The 6,560-nt window shown below is 43.9% G+C and overlaps 1 long non-coding RNA gene across 1 annotated transcript; it reads left to right on the forward strand.

Annotated features, from left to right (window-relative positions):
• The first annotated feature begins 1,699 nt into the window (after positions 1 to 1,699).
• Positions 1,700 to 4,628, forward strand: LOC107076666 (uncharacterized). The gene is made up of 3 exons (XR_001477848.2): positions 1,700 to 1,884; positions 3,753 to 3,905; positions 4,164 to 4,628. It is a non-coding gene; the product is annotated as an uncharacterized lncRNA (long non-coding RNA).
• Positions 4,629 to 6,560: the final 1,932 nt, after the last annotated feature.

Raw genomic sequence — 6,560 nt, forward strand, 5'->3', positions numbered from 1 at the left:
CCTTGCATAATGCAGAATGCCAATGTCTTCTTGCTTCTAACCACCATTAAGTGCTGTGCTTGGTTTGGTATTTGCGGTATTTGAGTTTTTAATTAATTTAGTAATGTATTGCTTAATGCAATATTCATTCCTTCTCAGGAAACTGCAACATCCAGACTTCCAGAACACAGCTTTAACTACAGTGAGCCCTGATATGCATCATCCAGTTTTGTGCCTTTTTTAAAGGACCTGGGGCTAAACCTGAAATCTGGGAGAGACATTATTGTTAACAACTGAGCCTGAGGTAAAACCTGTACACTTTTCAACGACTGTCAAAACCTGTTTATGTTATGTGTTTCCAAAACAGAAAATCGACAGTATACCTCTTGAGAGCGTGTCTCATGTTTGACTTTTTTTCCAAGGGGTTGTGGTGTTTGGGAGTGAAAATAAAGCCTGATTTAGAGCAGTATTGAACGTTCCCTGGGATTGGGTTCGCTGTAATTCTCTACCGGCTAACGGCGGGAGGAGCAGACTGAACTGAGATGAGGGGCTCCAAACAGCTGCTCTGGCTTGAATGGAAATCTTCCCGAGCTGTTTTGGGTGTGCAGTGACCAGGTGCAAACCTGAAACTGCAGTCATAGTGTTGCAACCTGGTTTTTAACCACTGCGTCCCTCTGAGAAGCCCCTGTCATGATTCAGAGCTGTGAATGAAAGACCTGCTCTCTGTGTTTCACAAAGCACTGTCCTCTGCGTTGCAGCATGAAACTGATCAGAAGTCCTCAAGGACCCCAGGGCAGACAGGAACAGCTGCAACCTCCTGTCTTCAATCCATGTTCTCAGTCCATCCACAAGCTTAATGTGTGATGGTACTAATTACTCAATCAATCGATTGCATATATACAGTATGGCCTTTTAATACAGAGCACTGTCAAGTCACTTTACATAAACTATACAATAAAGACCAGGACAGTGTAAGGAATGTATAACAAAATAGATAGAATTGAGCAGTTAAAAGAAATAGACTAAAAATTAAAGGCTATTGAAAACATGAGTTTATAGGCAAGGTATAGAAAATTACACCCAAATGAAGGGAGTGAGCCAGGATGAGTGTAGGAAAGATAACTCTTGAAGGAAAAGAGGACACAGCCCATACAACACCCATCAAGTCAGACAGATTTTTAAAGTCAATCACGTAAGAGACTGATAACCACTAAAGGTTTCACAACAACACAGGAGAAATATGTTGGAATGTTTTATTCGTGATCAGCACTTAGGCGGCCCAGTTCAGGACATACCGTCGTTTCTGTAGGAATTTCATTTCACTAATGAGATGCTTAGCCAGTTTTCCTAGCTCTGAAGTGGCTAGCATTAAAAAAAGAATCCTCAGGACACGCAGTCATTCACTTCTGGTGAAAGCTGATCTCGGGGAGCTGACAGCCCTGAAGGGAGACCCTGATCTTGACACACCTGCTTGGAATGGCGTGACTGGCCGTTCAGCCCACTATCACACTTGCCTCCCAGGGCTGCACATGGCCACACTAGGCAGCTTGGCCTTCTACGAGCTAGGGGGAGGGGCAAGAGGTCTGTGCCCTCCCAGCCAATCAGCTCACTCCCTGGTTGTGTAACATCAGATCAGCCTCAACCCCCAGGAAGCATCGGCTCACGTATCTCACTGAAGCTTCTGTTTCACTTCGTCAAACTTCCCTTCCCACAGAACACAACCCTCTCTGCTCCAGTGCGAGAAAAGTTCTTCCCTTGCTCAGATTTAAGTTGCAGACATCCATTTTCTCAGGCGCTCAGGCGTGTACTTTTTCTTTGTAGTTTTCATTTTTGTGCGCCTTGTGAAATCGGTTTGTCACGTGTTTCGGTCTGGTCAGCTTCCGTCACCCTTCTTCAACAAAGCTGGTGAGTGCTGGCTGTCGTCTTCCTTAGGAGTTTTTAGGTGATTGTTAAACAGCCCGAGACAAGTGTAAAGGTTAACTAGATTAGTCTGGAGCCATTTAACTGTGCTCGATGACTTGGATTGACCTTTTCTGCCCACCTAACCTGTAACTCTCCAGCCGTACTGTTTTTTTTGCTGTGCACTATGGAAATGTAAAACAAATTCAAGTACCAGGAGACATCTCAGCACAGAGGAACAATAATCCCAATGTAAATGGACGAAGGGAAATATTGTATTGGAATTGACTGGCACTAGGGGAACAGGAGAGAAGACTAGTTCTCTTCCAGAGGCTGCGATGAGCTCTGCTGAGGGCCTAAGCAAAAGCTCAACATTGACTACAACCGTAACCAAACCCTCACCGTCAACATGCTTTAACACAGGAGCCTGTGTCACTGGTCTCTACAACATACACACCCTCCTCAGTCCTGCCTGTGTAACTAAAGCTCTAAGAAATTCATGTGAGACTCAGAACAGCCTGACAACCGTACATTGTAATCTGAAGTTTCATGCTCCTCGTCAAACCACACTAACTACTAGCTAGTTATACAAGATCTGCCTGATGATGAAGGACAGTTGTGTCTGTATTTAAATTACAAACTGTAGCTCTGTAAACTGACAATTGACTTAAGAAATGAAAACGCAAAGTTGATTCCTCGTGAAACCAGGAATGTCTATATTTTGGTTTGTTTCTGTGTGTGGCTGTGTTTGATGAGTTGAGGTTTCAGGGTGAAATGTAGTGCAGTAAGGCCATTCTTATGTGAACATGGCAGGCCTCTGAAGCACAGGCCTTCCAAAAAGAATAGGGGAAAAGTGCAGGAATCCATCCATCCGTTTTTAACCTCTCTATCCAGTACAGGGTCACCGAAGAGCCAGAGACTGTCCCAGCAAGCCACGGGCACAAGGCAGGATACACACTGGACAGGGCACAGACTCAAACACGCACACACCAGGGCCATGTTGCAGTAATGCAGGCAAACATGAAGCACTTTCGCTGGCCAAATGGTGCCCCCTCCCTCCCTCATGGCTCACTCCAGGGTTTATATGATTGTGGTTTCTATTCCCATCACAGCTCAAGGCCAGAAAAGAGCCTTCAGCCTTCTGTAGGCCTCAAACAGGTGTTTTCAGGAAACAAAGGAGCAGGTAGAACAAGTATTTAAGAATCCCCGTGAAAGTATGGTAGATAAGAACCATTGAAAAGCTACCAGAGAGAACGAGAACAGTACCAAGAAGAGAATGTTTGTCATTTTTCAAAATACTAATCAGTGATTTGAAAGGTGACAAACGAGAGACGCCATCTTGCTTGCCATTTGGCCCATCTTGCTTGTTAAGCAGATAAGGAATCCTCCAGGTGTTTCTTATAAGACACTAGGGTATTGCCTTCATATACAGAGTTCTTATGTTAACAACACCTCACATATGAAATGTTTTGATTAAGAAATCTTCAGATAGTGTTTCATTATGGATCAGCGGTTTATTCTTGTTTTGCTCCCATGAAATGGGCTGAAGAAAACTGGTCTATGGTTAGTGCACCTTATGACAAGACAATATAATTTTAATTTTCTAGTTGAACCCATACAAATTCTAAACTGTACCCTCTTCAGTTCTCAGTTTTGCAGGTTACTTAGTGTTATTAAAGACTAACACTTTGGGGTGTCTAATGCAGAAATGTAAAATCTGCCCAAGGTGCCAAGTTTTGGCCTTGAAGCCGCCCTGATAATCAAGCTTTGACAACAGTGCTGAAAAACAGTTTCTAGTACTGGCACAGAGTTCGCTATCCAGTGTGTCCTGACATGACTATTTGAATGGACCTTTCCTCCTCTGTTTTCTGCAGGTTGTTTACACAGCACATGGCAAGGAAACAATTGCTTCAACGTAAACAAGCCTTTTTCACCTCCCCTGACTGGCAGTGTTTGACGAGAGAATGAGCTTCCAAGGCTCAGACCAGAACCAGAAATAACTGCCTACAAAGACAGGAAACATTTAGGTACACTTTCTGAGTTTATTTAGAGGTTTGAGGACTTTAAACACTTGGTAAAACCTTTGAAAGGGCCGAAACACAGTAGAAACAGACCTGATACATTATTATCATTATATATGACCTTATATTATAATAATTCGCTCCTTATGTAGGTACAGGGATTTGAGTTCTTCCAGTTTCCTGTACAACCTCCCGCGTGCCTCAGTTTGTCTCTGATTTAGTGTGGTGGATGTGTCTAATTTTGTCTTTCCGGTGGTGTGAGAGGAATGAAGAGGCCTCCCAGATGGATGACCACAGCTATATTTTTAGGAAGTATGGAAGGGCCCAGCTCTGGAGAAGTGTGCGCCCCTCCAGGGTCAGAACCTGTGTCATTCAGTGTTTTGTCATCTAAGGATCATTTTTACAAGGCAATGTGTTGTCACAATTTGTCACGCGCATGTAATCTTAGTTTTCCTCACAGAAACTAAGCCTTCACTGAATCTTCTGCGGTGTGGTGAATAAGTCTTTGGCCTTGTCACTGACAGGTTGCAGGTTCAAGTCTCTGCTGGAGCCTCTTGCTGTTGTTCTCCTGAGTGACTTTGCCCCAGGTGCTCCTGTCCACCCAGCTGTATAAGTGGGGACCAGTATTGCTGGGAGGGCATCCCAAAAATGGTAAGACAACAGAAAGGAGGATGAGCTTTATCCTGATAAACCACTGTGACTCTTGGGGAAGACAGCTGGCTGAGAGAGCAGGGGAGTGATATCATTGAAACACTCATTACTGTGACAGACTATGAGTTCTGTTACATTGTCACCACTCTTGCAGAAACATGAACAAGGAGTCATTTTAGTTTCTTGCAACCATTTGCCCAAGGCCAGACAATCAGCTGTATTGTCACTGAAAACCCCATATGGGCGTACAGACCTGATGGCAATCCACATTGTGTCTGACAACTCTCAATCAATCAAGCTCCACACTCTGACGTCCCCAAATGATATACGATTGAAAGAGTAATTACCTGAAACTCTGGACCCAACACACTCTCTGACTGGGGAATACAGCCTTTGAGTCAAGATCCAGAAGTGAACAGCGTGAGCCCAGATGGTTAGGAAACTGGAATAGCTGAGCTCTTCCAAACTTGCCACAAACACACTCACACATACAGTCATTTGCAGTTCAAACCAATACCATCCCAGGGTCAAACTACAGGTACAGGTACAGGTAAACTACAGCATGCCAGCTGTTACAACAGTCAATGAGAGGGGTGTCAGAAATTCAGCCTGCAGGCCAGGTCCAGCCCTCTGAGCTCATTTGATCAGCCCATGTAGCAGGATCAGTCCAAGCCTCAGTCAGGATACAGTTCTGGTCAAAGCGGAACCTACATGACCCACACTGCCCACCTCCTGATGGTGCTACTGTATCTGGCTTGCATGCACAGCAATCCCTGTGCATCTGTACCTCTGTCCAGTCGTGGTGTCTCTGTTTGATATTATCTGTCTGATTACTGCAATTTAAAGGGAGGTTCATCAAGCCAGAAATTTCGCTTGAGGGAAAGATCACCAGACTCCAGCTCACTTATTTTGGTCACGTGATGCGATCAGATTCATTGGAGAAAGCAATGATGCTTGGAATGGTCAGTGGAACAAGAAGACGAGGCCGCGAAAGAACGCGGTGGCTCGACGCCATCAAAACAGACACTGGCTTAGGCATAGAACAGCTGAAAAAGAAAGTCCAAGACCGGAAAGCGTGGCGAGAGATGGCCTATAGAATTGCCGAGAGTCGGATCCGACTGACTGGATAACATCATCATCATCAATTTGCTGTCAAATACACCATAAACGTGAAAGACTACAAATAATTCATCCTCTGTAATAGGTGTGTCTAGTATTTTGATAATCTATGATAAGCATAGCCTGCCTGATGAACATTTCAATCAAATGTGGCCTGTATTGCAAATGAGTCTGATACATGAGACTTAAAGCTCACATCCCTGACCAAGGTATTCATTAAACACTGTACACCTTAGGAAAGATACACTTGTTTATTTTTCCTGAGTTGCAAGACACCAGCATCACTAAAGTCTATAAAGATGCAATTTACATATCCCAGCTTTGCATCATAACCATTCCCATTTTGCTTCAGTTACTGAGAGTTTATATTCTGTTGTACAGTACAAGAAAATGCAGCATGCCTAAAAATATTTTATGAATATGTCCAATACATCTGTGGTATGCCTAGCAAAGCTCTTATTTAAGCCCTGTCTCTCACTGACCTATTTCTCAGCCCTGCGCAAACAGAGAACACTCAGCCTCATCTCCCAAATGTGGCATTTGAAATCAGCATGCTACTGGGACATCGCTGAGCCTGCTGTTCTGATTCTAATATCACAAAAATGTCAGCCCTTCCCCTTGGCTTCACGAAGGAACTAGTGCTTTTTCCTCAGTTTGTACCACTCCTATCCTTAATTAGTCATAGAGGGGAAAAGACATGCTTATCTCCAGTCTAGTAAAAGTGAAAGTGAAGTGCCAAGTCCTATACTTTTATTGTGGAAGAAAACCCGGCTTTGCTTAACTGGAACTGGGTTCCGACTGTCTGGCAAGCATATCGATTAGTTTTCGTGATCTGGCTAGAATGGAGATAGGATGTTTTGGAATAAGAAGCCCTTATCATCTGCATCTTCA

Source organism: Lepisosteus oculatus, chromosome 2 (genome assembly GCF_040954835.1).
Source record: "Lepisosteus oculatus isolate fLepOcu1 chromosome 2, fLepOcu1.hap2, whole genome shotgun sequence".
NCBI lineage: Eukaryota > Metazoa > Chordata > Actinopteri > Semionotiformes > Lepisosteidae > Lepisosteus > Lepisosteus oculatus.